General features: G+C 46.5%; 1 protein-coding gene across 17 annotated transcripts in view; it reads right to left on the bottom strand.

Moving 5' to 3' along the window:
- DAB1 (DAB adaptor protein 1) overlaps positions 1–18,814 on the bottom strand; it is a 1,127,727-nt gene extending 1,108,913 nt beyond the window's left edge. For 5 of the 17 annotated variants that reach the window (XM_053894792.1, XM_053894788.1, XM_053894782.1 and 2 more), the window contains exon 1: positions 18,570–18,805. The gene's annotated coding sequence lies outside the window, so the exon portion shown is untranslated. Of the gene's footprint in view, positions 1–18,569 lie in introns of all 17 variants that reach the window. The other 12 variants (XM_019449125.2, XM_053894758.1, XM_053894807.1 and 9 more) reach the window with 4 other exon arrangements.
- Positions 18,815–19,017: the final 203 nt, after the last annotated feature.

Here is a 19,017-nt window from a genome sequence, read left to right as displayed (position 1 = left end):
TTTTAAAGGGAGAGCAAAATGGAGAGAAGACTTTAAAAATTGCTCTCAGCTTTCTGTGTAATCGCCAGCGGGCTGGAGGTCACCACCAATCCCCACATCTCTCGAGACTCTCCAGCTTAGAGGAGCAGGCGGAGTATTTGTTCCCGGAGTCAGAGAAAATTGCAGACCCGACCCCACCTTCCTTGTGCTCAGAACAGACTGACCTCTACAACAAAACCCAACTCCTTATTTAACGTTCAGCTCCCTCCAAAGCCTCAACCACTGACAAAGAACCAATACAAAGGACAAAGCAGCACCCTCTTAGAAGGATTCTTAAGAAGGTCCTGGTATGTTATGACACCCAGGTTTGCAGGAAGACAGCATCTCCAGGTAAATGCCTGATCCTGAGAATCACAGCTGAATGGGAAGCAGACATACAACCAAATGCAGCAACAAAGTAAGTGTTTATTAAACTTAGGCTGCGCTAAGCTCCAAAGAGGTGTAACACAATCATGCTAATATTGATTGGATGTCTACAATAGCATAGATCCTCTCCATATAATCTCTCTGCATCTCCCAACAGCTCTGCCAGGTAGGAATTACAGCATCAGGGTTGGCAATATGATGTGATGGTTAAAACTGTGGGCTCCAGAGCCAGACAGACTGGGTTTGAATCCCACTTCAGTCCCTTATTAAGTGTGTGACCGTGAGCAAGTCACGTAACCTCTGTGCCAATGTGTCCTCAGCTGTGTAACAGGGGTGACTATAGTAGCAAGTTCACAGGATTATAGTCAGGAGGGTCAAACACTCAGAAGAGTGCCTGGCACGTGCAATGATTCAGTAGGTGTTAGTTGTCTTTGTCAACTCTATCGTGTATTTGGGGAAACAGTCCAGAGACAGTGAGTGAACTGCTACAGCCAGTTGGCTGGAGAGGCTAGAAGTGAAATTTGGGGGTTTTTCACCTGTAGCTCAGCTCATATATTGCCTTAGAATATTTTTATTTGTTTTACTTTACTTATTTTGAGAGCGTGAGAGTGGGGGGGGGGGGGCAGAGAGAGATGGCGAGAGAGAGAGAGAGAGAGAGAGAGAGAGAGAGAGACAGTCCCAAGCATGCTCTGCATTCGATGTGGGACTCAGGAACTGTGAGACTCAGGAACTGTGAGACTCACAGGAACTGTGAGACTGTGACTTGAGCTGAAACCAAGAGTCCGAGGCTTAACCAACCGAGCTATCCAGTCATCCTTGCCTTAGGATATTTTAATTCATAACATTATTACGGTAACATGATGTATCTTTGGCAGAGCACAGGAGGATTAGTTCTATTTCAAAGGTAATGAACTTGAGATTTAGCAAAGGGATCTGATTGGGCCAAGGCCATATATATGACAACTGGCAAAGCCAGATACTGAACTTGGGTCTTAGGAGAGCTCAACCCATCCACCACACAGCAGGGAGGGGAAGGGAGAAGCAGAGTGGGACTGGGCAAGTTAAGTGGGTGAGAAACAAGATGGCAGACTTGGCAACGGAGGTGTGAGGAGAGGAAGGCTGGATGGAGGTGCAAACCATGAGCTCGAGGTCCTACACCGGCACTGTATAACGATTATATTATTGAGCAAGATGATTTCCAACCACAAGGTTTGAAACAGAGTTTACTTTGTGCTCTGTGATGACCACCCTGTCTGAGAAAGAGCATGCTTAACTTGGAGAGCAAAGGGCACATCCCCTTGCTGGGTGGGCTTCCCCAGGACAAACTGCGGCCTCCTACCTGCCACTCCTGAGCGTGGCCAGGATGTGCTGACATCTGAGTTGACCCACTGCCCCCATGACTCCCTTGTGAACCATCAAGGAACTCATTCTGCACTGTGCCCCACATCGAAGCTGAAAGGAAGAAGAGCCTGTGACCCTGAAGAGCTTGAGTCCAATGGAGGAGAAGCATGTTGAACATGGGAAGTATTGCCTGATGAAGTATAAGGTGTTGCGGGAGCAGAGAAGAGAGAGCCTAACTCTGCCTCAGTAGGTGAGCAGAAGCGGCACTCAGAGAAGGTGATGTCTGAGTGGAATTTTGATGAATAGGATGGTCCTGAAAGATGGAGAGTAACAAGTGACAGGGATGGCACTACATGTAGGTGCAGGGAACAGCACAAACAAAGGCTCTGCACAAATGTTTCCTCCTCAGAGCAGTTGCCCCCGACCATTCACATATAATAACAAATTCTTTGTTCCCTGCTTTATTTCTCTTCGCCTATACTATTTATGACATTATATCGTCTACTTGTTTATTATCCATCTCTCACTGGATATAAGCACCATCAAAGCAGACTTCTGTTTTCTGTGTCTCTGCACCCCACTGCCTACAACCATATGTGGCACCCAGTGGGTACTCAATAAATATCTATGGAACAAATGAGCAAGTTGCAGGTAGGTGTGGCTAAGAACGCCATGCAAATGCTTGTATTCTTGCATCTTTAATGTGAAGCAGGTTTCCGATTCTGTGTCTCCCTCTCTCTCTGCCCCTCCCCCTTTCATGCTCTGTCTCTCTCTGTCCCAAAAATAAACAAAAAACGTTGAAAAAAAAATTAATGTGAAGCAGGATTTAGGGACCATTTTCTTTTCTTTTTTTTAAATTTTTTTTAACGTTTATTTATTTTTGAGACAGAGAGAGACAGAGCATGAACGGGGGAGGGTCAGAGAGAGGGAGACACAGAATCTGAAACAGGCTCCAGGCTCTGAGCTGTCAGCACAGAGCCCGACGCGGGGCTCGAACTCACGTACCAGAAGATCATGACCTGAGCCGAAGTCGGCCGCTTAACTGACTGAGCCACCCAGGCACCCCTCTTTTTTTTTTTAAGTTTTATTTATTTTGAGACAGACACAGCACAAGTGGGGGAGGGACAGAGAGAGAGAGAGGGAGAGAGAATCTCAAGCAGGCAATGCACTGCCAGCACAGAGCCTGATGTGGGCTCAACCCCACAAAGCTGTGAGATTGTGAACTGAGCTGAAACCAAGTTGGACACTTAACTGTGCCACCCAGGTGCTCCTAAGGGACCATTTTCTTAATCACGTCTCTCTTTCTCTCCCCATCCTCCTAACATAAAATACATGGATTGAAGTGTGGAGAGGAGGAGGAGAAAGGAGCTGACATTTACTGAGTACTGACTATGGTGATAGTTCACATAATTTCAGTCTCTGTAACAACTTCTGAGTAGGTATCGCTCTCCCTAATTTATAGTAAAGAAATTCTAGCTGCACGTGATTTACTCATTCTCCCAGCTGCTGCTGAGGGAAGAGGCAGGGCTGGGGTTTGAACACACGTCTGCCTAATCCCCCGGGGCGTGCCCAGTGACCATACGGAGCCCCCTCTGGAACCCTGTCTGCAATGAGATACTGTAAGCTGTGTGCAGTATGAGGACCTGGCAGGAAGTTCCCCTGCTTCCAAAGTGCCTGCTCTTATCCAGGTCTTTTCATTAGCTCACTAATTCTCTCGATAATCTCTGGTGCAAAGTATTCACACCCCCTTTAATTGTGTCAGGAGATAGTTTCTGGAACTGAGTCACTTCACCTGTCTGGCGAAGAGGGTAGGGAAGCAGCATATTGGAACCTGGCTTCCAGGAGGTCTGACTCCCAAACCTGTGATCTTCCCCCCAAGCTACTGTGAGCCACAGACCAGAGGAATTTGAAATCTCAAAAGAAATCTCCATTTCAGTTCCTGGAACACATGACAGTTTCTCACCCCAGATTGTTCTCAGCTCAGTATGAAAACATGTAACAGGGTATGAATGCCTGAGTGAAAGAAAGACCTAAACTTAAATTATTCCAGAAAGGCACGCTATTGTCAGTGATTGACAACCAGTCTCGACTCTCACCAGTGACAGCCACACACAAAGTAAGCCTTCAAAAAGAGCTTGGTTCTCTTCAATTAGCAGAGCTGAAATGAAACCACTTAGAAAATTATACTATTGGGCAACTGGTGGGTTTTAAACATAATGAGAAAAATAAAGGCTAGGCTGATGTTTACCATCAGCCGAGCTAGAAACGTCAGATGTGCCAGGACTCAGGCCCACACATTCTCCCTGTCTGCCTCTGTGCCACAGCTCCAACCCCACAGCTATTCATTCTTTCGTTCCTGTACCAAATATACATTGGTTCCCTACTGCCAAGGACTGGAGCTACAATGGGGAGCAAAACGGATGTGGTCACGCCTCCTGCTGCTTCCAGACAAGTAAACAGGGCCACAGTACCCTGTGATAGGTGACATAATGGGGATAATGCAGGGTGCTCAGAGGCATGGCACAGACACAGGACTGAAAAACTGAAATTTCACACTGAGGGGAAAACAGCCCTGAAGGGGCAGAAAAGCCTACCCAGCAGGCTGCATGCTCAGCCATCGGGAGAAGGCCAAGGGTGGTCAGGGCAGGGGCCGGGCAGCCATGGAAGGCAGGGGCCCTCATCCTGCTGGGCCCATCTGTCTATTCCCCGGGAGTGCTAGAATTACAGCTCTGGAAAGCTGGAAGAAGTTCAAGTGTCTCAGCACCATTCATTCAACAAAACATGTCCCAGATATGCAACGGTTCAGGAGGACACAAGAGCATAGCACACACAAGGACCTGCAAGTGATTCCCTGGGCCTCGGTGGCCCAGGCTGATCAAAGAAGGCCAGGGATGGGAAAGGTTTGCGCTTTATCCCGAGGCAACGGGGAGCCACTGAGGGCTTGAGGCAGAGGAAGTAACACCCTCAGATTTGGGATTTGCCAGGTACCATTCTGAGAGTGAGATACAGAGGCGGGGCCCTGAGCTCTGAATGACTCACTCCAGAGCCTCTGACCTTAACCAAGTCCCATATTTGTGGGGTTCCTGGAATCTGTAGGGCCAAGACCTCGAAGAAATGGACAAGAGGTGTTTATCTGGCTGAAGGAAAACTCTAAGACTTGCTTCTCAGATCTGGATCTCAGGGGAATAGGAAGACAGCAAGGACGGCCTTGTCTCCATAATTAGCTGTTTACTGGTGGACCAGCCTACGCCCCTCCCCCAAGCCTCCGCAACTACATCTCTGTGAGGGTTGGAGGATTAGGCAGCTAATTACAAACGACAATCACCCACATTCAATGAAATGTTACCCTGGGCCAAGTGCTCACTTGATTCAATGCCCACAAGCACCCTGTGAAGTGGTTCCAGTTACGACCATCCTCATTTTACGGCAGTGCAAACTGAACTTTGGAGACGCTTCACAGCCTGATGAGAGTTGGATAGTTTAAGCAAGTTGTAGAACCAGGATTCGAACCCAGCATGTCAAGGGTTTGGCCATGAAAACACCCTATTTTGAGGCCCTCGTCAATTTTTTTTTGTAAGGATTTTCTGAGCACCTAGGCTGTGAGGGTGAAGAGATAAGGAGGCAGGGTTCCTTCAGGGACAGACACATATTCTTTCCCAGGGTGGGGGCCCTGAATTCTAGTCCCGCCTGGGTCATGAACCATGTCTCCACATGGAGAGTGTGCGGGGTGTGTATAGACAGAGGGGTGGATGAGGTGGGTGTGACAAAATCCTCCCTCTCAGTCTCCCCCCCACACCCCTCCCCTTACTGTGGAATCAGTCTGTGCCCATGGGATGTCACAGATGACCCAGGACTGAGATGCCCAACACCTGGCACAGTTCAAAGAGCAGCATCCTCCCAGTGAACTTAACCTGAGTCAGCCAGACACCCAAATAAAGGGCTGATGGGGCGGCTGGGTCCTTATTGGGCGGATCCAGCCACCACAGTCTGGATAGAAGGTGCCCCTACAGCTCTCAGAGCCAGGCCACTCATGGTGGACAGCGCCCAGAAAGCCAGTCTGAGACAGGGATCTCTGCCTTAGAGGTCAAGAGATTGGGTCAGACCTGGGACTAAAGTGCCCCTGGAGGCAAGCTTAGTTAAGCTGCTCCAAACCACGGACAGCAGTATACTGTCCAATTAGAGCTAATCAGCCACCTGTGGGGTAGGGGAGGCAGAAAGGCCAGAGAGGGGCTGTCGGGAGGCCTGTGCCTCCCTTTGCTCCACCAACCCCCCCCCCCCCCGCCCCGCCCACCTGGCAGTGCCTGCAGGAGCCAAGGCCGGCAGACCTGCCCTCCCACCTCCAGGTAACCCACTCTGCTCTGACTAATGAGCCAAATCCTGTGACGGAGGGTACAACCTGCTGAGAAATGTTTTCTCCCTTCTTCTAATAAACTTTTCAAAAAGGCTCCTGAGATCCACGGCTGGATTCTCCCATGAACACAGCCCCAGGTGTCTAGGGGACAGAGGCACACAGTAACAGCTCATTTAGCAGGGAACAAATGGCCTCCTTTCAGGCCAATAAATGAAACATTATGCACTCAGACAAGCTCTGGGACCCAAGACGGGTGTTGGTCAGAAAGACAAGCAGAGGACACAGCACCCACTCCTTTGAAAAATCCCCTGATTGCTTCGGGGGTAAAAAAAGATGAAAGATGATGTTCCCTTCAAACAACCCAGAAGGCAAAATGCAAAAGTGTTGGTTGGAGTAAAATACTGAAATCAAAATGGTTATTAATGGTAATAATAGCTTATATGTGTACGTCCAGTCCCTTGTCATTCATAATTCTCTTTCACATGCATCACCTCTTTGAAGCCTCATGGCAATTCTATGAAGCAAGAAAGGTGAGAGACAGCACCCCACTTCACAGAGAAGAATTTGGGGAGGCGGAGAGATTAAGCCCAATGTCACACAAGTCAAATGTCAATGTCACAGTTCAAACCAAGGCTTCTAATTCCAAATCCACTACACTTTCCATATTTGGACAGCAAATCCAAATTTTGTTATGTTCCTTTTACACTTTTTAAGAAACCGTATTGTATTAGGGCTGGAAAGGTTCTTAATAATCACTGGAAACCCAGAACCCAAAGACATAAAAAAACATACTCAAGGTCAAACATCAAAGTAGGACAGGTCCTTGATCTCCATACTCCCTCCTGGTCAATGTTCTTCTGACTTTGCTTCCATTCAGGCCCGGTTACAAGAAATATTTCTATAGAAATGAGCAATACAAATATTTTCTTTTATGCTGTCCTCTTAAAAACAGTAGATGTCAATGACAAACATTTCCTTTTGACACAAGTCTTTATTCCTAATAAGTCAATAATATTAATGTGGTGGTAGAAACAAGTGCAGGAGGGAATCAGTAGATTTCCCTGCATGCAGTAGGGGTTCAATAAATGTTTGCTGGGTTGTATTTAGTGTGGCATGAGTGTGGACCCACAAGGAAAAGAGAGAAAGAGAAGGTATTTTGTACACACATAGATGGAAAGGTATCTACTCTGTGTAAGAAAGACACTGTGCCAGGAGTTTGGCACAAAGAAGACATTTGCCATATTCCAAGCTGGTTTTCGACATCAGCTTGATGCTCCGACTGTCTTAACACTGCACGCTCACAGAGAGAACACAGCGGGATGCGTGCTTCCAGGCAATCCCTTGGAAAATGTTTGACCTTCACTGAAGCTTTGACATTGTTTTCAGTGTCACCTCACTGTCTTTTTTTTTTTTTTTTTTTTTTTTTAGGAAAAAATTCTAGAGCAAAGTATGTAAAGGAGGAGGAACTGTTAGTAAAATCCTAGTGGCAGTGCAATTACTGAAACCTGTTGTCAGGAGGCATTGTCTCACACTGTCACTGAACTGCTCTGTAAGGGATTCTCCCTGATGGTAACTTCTGTTAATTTCTGTCTAGTTTCACTCTTCCTCTCAATCCACTGGAGGTTTCAAAGTATTGGCGGGGGGGGGGGGGGGGTTGTTCTACAGGAGGCAGGAAATGTCACAGATCACCACACTTTGGTCTACAAAGTGTGCTAGTGATCACTACCATTCACTGAACACCTGCAATTATAATGATTATCATATAACCAAAAGGACAGCCAAATTTTATTGAGTGTCTACTATGTGTTTCATTCTAAGCACCTCACATGCATTAGTTTATTTAGCCTTTGTACAACAACTCTGTGATGTTTAATTTGTCTAAAGCTACTTAACTACACGGTGGCAAAGTCAGATTACAACTTTGAAGCCCATGTCCCTCACCAGACAGGGATCCTTCGTTCTTTTATTCATTTGCATGACCACTATGTACCAGGCCTTGTGCTAGCTACTAGGATACAGAGATAAAAGATAAAGATCATTCTCTTGGGCAGCTTGCACTCACATGAGCAGACAGATAAATGAGGAGCCACATATTAGGTGCAGTGACAGAAGTGTTTGCTGGGTGCTTTGGGAATATCCAGCAAGGATACCTAATCCAATCTAGGAGACAAAAAAGATTTCCCAGAGGAAATGGTGCCTCAGTCTTGAAGAGTAGGGAGAAGTCTGCTAAATGAAGGGGGCATGAAGGACCCTGTACTCATGGTGTGGGGAGAGGAACACAGCAGGCAGAGAGACGTGGAGACATGGGAGAGCACAGGACTGCTCAAGAGTCTTCCCAGCAATCCAGAATGGATTGCACCCAGAACAGAAAGCCAGATGGCAAACAGAAAGAGGACAGGAGAGGAATGAGGCCGAAAGACAGGGTACAAACCGAGGAGGGGCTTCTCTGCCATGATAAGGAGTTTGAGTTTTATCCTGAAGGCCACGGTGGCCCCTGAGGGTTTGTAAGCAAGTGCATGGTGTTCAAGGGGAAGGCTTACTGCCTACTTGCCCTCCAGTGCCAGAAGGGAAGAGCAGGGCAGCCACACTTCCTTCCCCTCTCCTTAAAGGAAAGGAGCCGATTTATCTTTCGGGTGAAATCCAGAGAGGAGCTCAATTGTATGTGGCTACAGCAGATATGCCATAGACCCTGTCAGCACAATCCCAGCTGCACGTCTGTGCCCCTTACACTCTCCGTGAGACCCAGGAGTGACTACAGGGTGCTCTGGGACAGCAAGCAGGCACACGTGCATGAGACTTGGAGACAGAATCTGAAAGATAGCCAGCGTCTGCCATGTGCACAGAGAGTAACTCTTCTGGGGCAGCTCAGACAAAGATCCTCCCATGAGTCCCTAGCAACATGTCATCTCCACCCTAACAGTTCCATGGTGCGGTTGAGTAACTGTCCTCACATCCAAGCTTGGCTCCAGGTCCCTCCTAGAATGCGGTAGGCTACCCAATACCCATTAATATGTCCCTTTCCGCTTACACTGTGTCATCTCTCACTAAGAACCTAATTGATACAACAGCTCCTTTCCTTCTCTCTTTTAAAGCTGCCTGACCTCAGAGATAGTCATGCGCTGCTCACCCAAGAAACAAGCCTACAAGGCCACTCGAGCCCCTACAGGCGGAAACGGACACCTGCATATATCCAGCTCAGACCAAATGAAAAAGAAAGTTCAGGAGACCTCATGTGGCTACACAACCCAAACAATCCTCAAGCAAGCTTTTTTTTTTTTTAATATATTTTTTTAACGTTTTATTTATTTTTGAGACAGGGAGAGACAGAGCATGAACAGGGGAGGGTCAGAGAGAGGGAGACACAGAATCCGAAACAGGCTCCAGGCTCTGAGCTGTCAGCACAGAGCCCGACACGGGGCTCGAACTCGCAGACCGCGAGATCATGACCTGAGCCGAAGTCGGCCACTTAACCGGCTGAGCCACCCAGGCGCCACCCCAAGCAAGCTTTAACAGAAATAAGACCCGGTCTTCATCTTTGTCTAACCCCAGTGTTTGTCTCCCATTTGGTTTTTTACCCAGAAGGAGAAATGGCATCTTTAAATATTACCCCCACCCATCAAAACCCTCCCCCAAGTGAAATAAAAGAGATCACATTTGTGCCTCGGAAGCAGGGAAACCCATTAGAAATCGCCATTAGGCTGAAATAAACCCAATTCCAGAGTGAGTCCGGAATAAGGAAGGAGATGCTTCTGTGTTAATCAGAGAGGCAATGGGATCCCATGGGGTGCAGAAACTTCGGCTGAGATGCAATCTGTTGATTATCAGGAGACCCTTTTTGCAAAGGAGGTCACAGTCTCAAACTTGTATTATTGGCAGTTCACTCGTCTTATTTGCGGGGGGTTGATTTTCCCCTTGACTCTCACTGAGTTGCCAACACACCTGCTTCCAGAGCATTTGGTCTCCTCACCTGGACCTCTTAGAGCTGAGAATGGAGGATAAGAAATAGGAATAATTAGCCTTGAGTGGGGCCACAGAGGACTACATGGGGCATGTGCGAAATGAAAGAAAAGCAGCCAGAACACCCCAACATCTCTAGTCCCTGGGCTCTGTGGCATCAGCCAGCTCGACAATCCTCCCTGCATTTTCTCACCACTAAAACAAGGAGAGGAAAGATTACAAATACAGCTGTCTTTATTGAGCAACTATTTTACATGCCACACAAGAGCAGGTAGTGAGGAAAAAAGTAGGCAACTGCACTCAAGAGTTGGCAATCTGGCAAGAAAGCTGAGAGGACACGGGGACTGATGAGAGTAGGTGTGACAGACACTGCTAGTGTATCCACTAACATCCGTTCTATATTCTAACATAGCACGCTGATTCTGGCACACGGTCACTCAGAATAAAAACAGTACTCCTTAGCCTCCCTTCTCCTAGGAGTGAAGATGCAAAAAGAAATTATGGGTGCAAGTTCTGGCCACACCCTTAAAAGAAATGGCAGGTTCTCCTCTGACCTCTTTTCTCTCTTCCAGCCCTCCAGTTTGAATGAGGATGTGGTGACATACCATCATGGGTCATGAAGATGACAGCAATGTCTTAGGGATGGAGAAGCAGCAACCTAGAAGGAGCCTGGACACCACATGACTTCGCAGTGTAGAGCTGCCCTATTCACTCAGACTTTTACAAGACTGAAACCTCCATTTCCACCATTCTAAAGATCTTTTAATCCATATTATTTAGGGTCTTGGCTATATACCTACATCCTAATTGATTAAGGTGACAGGCCACCGCTTTGCTTATCCAGCAATCTCACCTTCCCAGAAAACAGGTGGAAACAAAGAAACAAAAAATCCCTAATCTTGAGAAATTTAACAGTATACCACGGGGGAAGGGAAGGGAGGGAAAAAGTTACAAATAGAGAGGGAGGGAGGCAAACCATTAGAGACTCTTAAACAGGGAGAACAAACTGAGGGTTGAAGGGGGATTGTGGGGGAGAGGGGAAAGTGGGTGATGGGCACTGAGGAGGGAGTCCGTTGTTGGGATGAGCACTGGGTGCTGTATGGGAGCCCATCGGACAATAAATTACATTAAAATTTTTTACAAGAAGAAACAAAAAAGATCCCTAAGCAGCCACAGTTGCACTTTCACTGGAGGCTGATGCACCCAGGCCAAGACTTGGTTGGTGCTTAATGACCCTTATCATACCCACATTTCCAATGAGCATGATTCCTGACATACTAGTTCACAGCCAACACACAGATGGGTAGAAAGGGAAGGGGACTACTTTTAGAGGCAGATAAACTGACGGTACCAAGACATAGTGGCCCAATCTGACATGGAGGAAAAATATCGCAAAAGTATTTTTAAAAAGATATTAGAATCTAAAATCCAAACATCTGTAGGTCTCAGACCACTTGTATATAGGGACAAACAGTCCCGCATCACTAAGCAGTCCTTAAGATTACGAAGCATAGAGCCCAACACAATAATTGATGCTCATGATATTTCTAAAGTCACACTCATTTCAAAAAGAAGGGAAACGTGTAATTTATTTACAAATATTTCCAAAACATTAGTCACCTTGCAGCTTAGCTCATTTGAAACATTCCAGTCTATTAATGCCACATATATGTTATTTCATACAATTCAATGGTATATGAAATACATTTGAAGATCACACGTGTAGTCAATGTTACAACCATGTACTCTGAACCTACACTTTTTCAGGTCTTGCCCTAGATGTGATGTCCTAGAAGTGAATCAGACACATCATTGATGTCTAGTGACTCATGGTTTAGTTTGGACACAGACAAATAAAGAGATCATCACAACACTAGATCAAACCTCTAAGGAAAGAAAATCATATACAATGTAGATGAAAGAAAAAAGATTGCTTTCTAGAATATGAAAGAAACCCTTACAAAATAAGAAAAAGACAAACCATCAAAAAGAAAAATGGACAAAGATGAATTAGCTGTCCACTGAGAAGCAAATCTAAATGCCCATTGAACATGAAATGATGCTCCTCCTTGGTAGACATACGAAAAATACAAAGTACATAGCAATAAGCTATCACTCGCTATCTAACCAGGTTAGCAAAATTGAACGATAACACTGCTCCAGGCAAAGATGTAAGAAAAAGAGTACTTTGTACATGTTGATGGAAATGTGAATTGTTGCATTCTCTTTGGAAAGATATATGGCACCATCTCCTAATACTTTACTTGTTTAATAGAATTTATTATCAAATTGGCTTCCATACAACACCCAGCGCTCATCCCAACAAGTGCCCTCCTCAATGCCCATCATCCACTTTCCATCTCCTAATACTTTAAATACTGCATATCCTTTGACTTAGAAATCTTCATTTTGTGAATCTACTCATAGAAGTTCAAGTATATCAATAGATAATGATAAATGTACAGGATGCTTATTTCAGCATTGTGTATAAAAATTGGGGGAACAAAAGTAAATGCTCATCAGTAGGGAAGTGCTTGAAAAATCTGTGGTGTATACATACCATTGAAACTTACTAAGCCATTGAAAAGAGTGACATATCTATACCAACTGATTGAGGTAGGACTGGTGTGTGTGGGGGGCAGAAGACAGTTCCCATAGTGTTTTAAGTGAGAAATGTAATATGCCAAGGAATACATATATGATCTCATCTTTTAAGTCAATGACAAAAATCCCATATGGGTGTATATACAGTGTGTGAATATATATGTGTAAATATTATGGGAGCCTAGGAAATATAAGGTATCTAAATTATTAGATTAGTTTATGGGATAAGGGACAGTAAATAAGCAAACAAAAAACCATGTTAAAAAATAGATGCACAGGATAAAAAGCAAATGGCTTTCACAATAAGGCAGAGTATATAAAATTATATCCAGGGGCGCCTGGGTGGCTCAGTCAGTTGAGCGTCCAACTTTGGCTCAGGTCATGATTTCACGGTTCATAGGTTTGAGCCCCGCATCGGGCTCTATGCTGACAGCTCAGAGCCACGAGCCTGCTTGGGATTCTGTCTTTCTCTCTCTCTCTCTGCCCCTCTCTTGCTCATGCTCTGTCTCTGTCCCTCAACAATAAATAAATGTTAAAAAATATTTTTTTTAAATTATATCCATCTATATATGCTAGGATATAGGTCTAAGGAGACACAAGTTATAGATAACATGGTGGGAATTTCAAATGATCTTTACTAATTCCTTATATTTTTCTATATTTTCCCATTTTTCTACATAACTTGTATTATTCATATGACTTGAAAAATTAATAAAGTGATTTTAAAAACTACCACTGTCGGTGCTGGTCAATATTCAGCAGAGTTAACTAAGAAAACTTCATGCAGAACTTGGCACCTGACCTCAGCTTTAAAAGACAATTGGATGGGGAAGAGATTTGAAAAAGGAGGGTGTTCCAGGCAGGAAGACCAGCAGAAGTACAAGCAGGGACATTGAAATAAACATGAGGACTAACCCTCAGGCAGTCTGCCCTATCCTGAATAGAAGATAAAGAAAAGGAACAAATGGCTGGAGTCCCATGACCATAAAGAAACCAAACAGACAGGTAGAAATGGCCACCACAACGCATGCACAAAAATGTCATTTTTAGAGTTCACATTAACAAAGGAAACAGCTTGCCTTCTTCAAGTTCTACAGATTGACAAATATTTTGAGTTCTTAGGACTCTGTCCATGGTGACACCATGTGTTTCGCTCAGATGTAAACTTCAGTTTGGTAACATTTTCATTTTAAACCCTCCTTCCTGTCAGTTTCCAGCTCGGCTGTAAATATTTGCTTGGAGAAAAAATGTCACTAAAGATCTGAGCTCAAGCTTCCAAAAAAAAAAATGGTCATTTTGAAACAAGAAGAAGTCATATTCTGCACGTTAATTAAACAAGAAGTCTCAAGACCTATGGCTCAGAGTTCATTTCAGGAAAAACAAAATCGTTTTTTATTTATTAAAAGCCTATGAATACAAATGAATTCTTTGTTTGGTATTCATTCTTGTTTAATTCTTGTCCCTTTGAGACAGGAACTTCATGTGCTTGGCTAGATAAATTGAAAGGTTGTCTAGTGTCGCTGGGTCTCCTGTCCTCCACAATCAGGCTGTTTCATAAACCAGCAAGTGAGCGATTATTAGTGGTACAGGATTCCCGCGCTCTTGCTCACAAGGACAGAGTCCAAATGTCACCAGGTGACGGTCACTCCCTTCCCAAACCAACCAGTGTCATGTGGCACCCCAAGCTAAGTTGATTTCAACCTGAGAAACACTCCGTTCTCTCTTTTACAAGGTGCCTCCCACTCTCTGAAAATGGGGCTTAAAACTATGAGGAACCCAACATTCCTATTCCCACCAGCATATTAAGAAGTACAGCAGTTAATATTGTTATTCCACTTCCAGGAAACTGAAAGAGACGCACAGTCTTCAGGTGACCCTTCTGAGAGTTCACCACGGAAAGGAGTAGGAATATATTTACTAGACAAGGAATAAAGAATGTGCCAGCAAAAATATGAAAGGCATGTTTGCAGTGTGTGTATGTGATGTGAGTATAGTGCATATGTAATGTGAATAATGTGTGCATGTGTGTATGTAGACGGTGATGCTGTACAAGGCTGTGTGTGTGAGACTGTGTGATGCTGTATAAGGTTATATATATGTGAGAGAGAGAGAAGGTGTGTGTGTATGTGTGATGTTGTATAGGAGTGTAAGTGTGAGAGGGTGTGTGTATGTGTGATGTTGTATAAGGGTGTGTGTGTGAGAGATTGGGTGTGTATATGGGTGTGATGCTGTGTAAGGGTGTGTGTGAGAGGGTGTGTGTAAGTGTGTGATATATGAGGGTGTATGTGTGTGTGAGAGAGAGGCTGTGTATATATGTGTGATGCTGTATACGGGTGTGTGTGTGTGTGTGTGTGTGTGTGTGAGAGAGAGGGTGGGTGTATGTGTGTGTGTAATGCTGTATAAGAGTGTGTGAGAGAGGGAATGTATATGTGTGTGATGCTCTATAAGGGTGTGTGTGTGAGAGGGTGTGTGTATATGTGTGAGGTTGTATAAGGGTGCATGTGTGAGAGAGTATGTGTATGTGTATGACGTTGTGTGTTAGGGTGTGTATTTGTGTGTGTGTGTGTGTGTGTAGAAGAAAACCAGAAAGGCAGGTTATGAAAGGCTCTGAAGTCTATGGTCAGATATTTGAATAATATGCTTTAGGCAACATGGAAACTTTTATGTTTTTTGATCTGGGGAATAACATGATCAAAGCTATGTTTTAGAAAGATCAAGTCATAACTTTGGGGAGGGCCCATACTGGAGGCCAGGAGATGAGTCAGAGGCTCTGAGGATGGTGTGGACTGGGGACAAGGAGGCTGGAGAAGAGAAAATTAATTGGAAGTATTTTCCTATCACTCTTAGTTTTTAGATGGCAGGTAAAAAAAAAGTGTTTACTATCTTTTTTCTTCCAACTTTAAATAAATGAAAAATACACTTTTTAAAAAGTTGTCCATTCTATGAAGGACAGATTTAAAAACAAAGGAATACCTCCCCTCCAAAGTTGTTTGGACACCCAGCCTGTCCAAATGAAGTACCCCAATCTGACCCAAATAAGAGTATGCTATGGGGGCTACGCAAAGTACATCTGCTAAGCAAACAAAGCCCTGGCCAGCTCCCACCCTGCACCTACAAATGCAGCGCCCCCGTCCGGGAAGAAACAAGAACTAAGAGTTAATGCCTCTCTGTGGTGCAATATTTACGTCATAAGTAATTATCTGCTTATGTCAAAGCTGAGTTCCAAGCGAGTCTATCTGGAATGACTCTCTTGCATTTCAGGGTTTTCCTCTATATTTTTTCAAGCCATGTAATGAAACAAGCCTGGTTTATGTGGGCATTTCTCTCTCCTCTGAACTAGAATTCCTCCTCTCTGTATTTCCTCCCCTGCCTCTGTTTCTCCCTCCTCTTCTTCCTCCATTCTCTAGATCTCCTACCTCTTTCCCACTGCCTGCCTGTGTTCGAAGCCTTAAGCTCTCTCTGTATCCCTCTTTCCTCTCTCCCTTCCTTCTCCTCCCATATCCCTTCCCACTATGTTAAAAAGCTTTAAGGCACCTGGGTGGCTCAGTTGGTTAAGCATCTGACTCTTGATTTCAGCATGAGGTCATGATCTCGCGGTTTGTAGGTTCAAGACCCCTATCGGACTCTGCACGGACAGCATGAAACCTGTTTGGGATTCTCTCTCTCCCTTTCTCTCTGCTCCTCCCCTGCTTGTTCTCTCTTTCTCAAAATAAGTAAATGAACATTTTTAAATAGAAAATTAAAAAATTATGAAAAAGCTTCAATTTCAGAAAAGGAGGAATGCCTTTGCTAAGCACGAGAATCTGAGCAACACATATGATCACAGTAAGGTGAATGGCTGAGCCCAGCTTTAAGAAAAAAATAAATCTTGGAAAAGAGAGAGGGCCGAATGGTGGCCCTTCGTTTTGAGGAAGGCGGGTGGAGCCTATGGCTCCCAGTTGTCCCTGAACACGAGTATCATGAGGCAGTCTTCCAGCTGGGCGATTCCTATTTGCTCATAAGCCCTAGCCAGCTTTCTCTACTCAGAAAGGAAGCAAAGCCATAAAATTCAGAACCAGCTAATGTCAGCACTGCAGGGGATGTCAGAGACCACCTGGTCCAACGTGGTCACATCACTGGGAGAGAGACTAGGGCCCCGGCTCACCAAATGCCAGGGGGACTCGTTATTAGAAATCCCAGACCTAGGACCTGTTGCAAAAAATCCCTCTGCCCTGAGAACGGCTCTAGGTGTTTGCCTTCTGAAAAGAAATCTACTATATAGGGTCCAGATGTATAAACAGAATAAGCTTAAAATAGAGACAGAAAGGGATTAAAATGCACGGGGCACACATTAGAAATCCCCTGTAAGCTGCTGGCAAGAAGGATTTGAGAAAGGAAGTCTGTTGAAGATGGGGCTGCGGTAGTGGAGGGCTCTAAGCTCCGAAGACCTTTTTAATATGGCTGTATTGTAATACCGCAGTGCCAAACCCCGCCAGTCATTCCAAAAAAAGAAAAAGGAAGCCCTGCTTAGCGGCAGAACTTCCCAACCCTGGAAACAGACTGTCTCCCATTTGCACCCATTTAATAACCGCTTTATTTAACAAGAGCAGGGGAAATGTGCATCCTCGGAAGGCACAGCACAAGAACCTCCTTCTGCAACGACGCGATTCCTCGGACATGAAACTAAAATGCATTCATCGGAACTCAGCCTCCCCAAACAGCAGAAAAGCCACTGTGAGGCGATTTACAGGCGAGAGCCCCTCAGAGACGAGGGGGATGGGGCTGGCAGGCAGGGGACACACCTTTTCTGAGCCGTTGGAAACACGCTGCCTGCAAAGTCTACCCAGACTGTGCAGCCAAGGGTTAATTTCCTCAGGCGCCGGGAGGGGGGGGGGATTTATACGCACACACACCCCTACTGAGCCCTCACAACCTCTGCCGCTACCACACATTTGGATTTTTTTAATCTTAAATTCCCAGAAATTCCCTGATCAGCCATATCTTTTCGGAATAGCCCCTCCACCTGGGCTGGATTCCCATCTCATCTCCAGTGAAAGCCCGGAGAGCCGGGCATAATTATTTTGCTACAAGGTTATGCCTAATTGGTCACTAACCTAATTGATTAATCATCTCATTTTTCAAGGCAGCATCAAAGAGCCAAACTGAGGGGGGAGAGAGAAAACATGTGTCCAGGTGGCGCGAGGGGTAAAATTACAGACTGGGGAAAAGACCCGCAGCCACCTTGCCTGGTTTCTGGACACAGTAGTGGACGGAAAATCGCAGAAAACCCAGAATGAGGGAGGAAATGCGTGAGACCACAAAAGGACAGAGCGGGGAACCTCGACGCTACCCCAGCCAGCCTGAGTGCAGCCGCCTCCAACAGGATGAAGTTGTTTCCCCCGGGCTGGGAAGGGTTAAGTGGCTGCGCGTCAACCCAGCCGAGGCTAGCGTGGGGGGAGCGAAAGCCACCTGTCCCAGTGTCGGCGAGTCCGCGTGGGGGCCCCCGGGGGTCGCCCTCCTGTTCTGGCCACAACTTGCGCGGCTCTGCGCGGCGGCCCTCGCCTGCGTCTTTGCGCGCCACCCAAAACTTTGCGCACACTGCAGCCGCCGCCCGCCCGCTTTTCGCAGCGAGTCGCACGCCTCCAAGTGCCGTGGCAGCCCCTCCGCAGCCGCCGCTGCCGCTGCCCGGTGTCGGGCTCCAGACTTTTCCCTCGCTGCCTCTAATTCCCACCCAGGGGGCTCCCTCGCGGCTGCGGGGAGCACGGCGCCCTGCCCGCGGTGGGCTGGCAGTGCGGGTGCGGTGTTCCGGAAGACCACCTCGCCGGGTCCGGTAGCACCCGCGGGACAGGCTGGTCCCCCGGCCATCCCCACCCTGGCGCGCCCACCCCGCGCCTCCCACTCCGAGGCAGGCGAGCGCAACACCTTCTCCTACCTTCCAGCCGCTGAGGACCACACTCTCCGCTCAGCCCTCTCGACTCATCCTCTGGCTGCAGGAGAGGGCGACCGGGCTCCGCTTTTGTTCCCTGGGGCTGGCAGGTCCGTGTCGGGCCAGGGCGCGGGAGCTGCCGCCCGAGCTGGGTATCCCGGACGGGGGATGCTCAGCTCACTCCCAGCAGCTCTGCCAGCAGCAGTAGCGGCGGCGGCAGCAGCGGCGGCGGCGGCAGCAGCAGCAGTAGAGATAGTGCTGGCTCTCTGCAGGCCACATCTTTCATACCTTATACATCACTACCGCATTCCCCCGAATAGGGGAGCCCCACAGCATTTCGCCACCTAGCGCAGAATGCAGGAGCCCGCAGCAGTGGCAAAGCCGACCCGGCCAGGGTGTGAGCACCGTGAGGGAGAAGGTCCTCAGTACCCACTGGCAGACTCCCTCCCCTCTC

This window comes from Panthera pardus, unplaced genomic scaffold (genome assembly GCF_024362965.1).
Source record: "Panthera pardus isolate Hobbes unplaced genomic scaffold, ASM2436296v1 HiC_scaffold_11, whole genome shotgun sequence".
Classification (NCBI taxonomy): Eukaryota; Metazoa; Chordata; class Mammalia; order Carnivora; family Felidae; genus Panthera; species Panthera pardus.
Note: the sequence above shows the minus strand (reverse complement) of the source record. Positions and strands in the feature narration are given on the sequence as shown.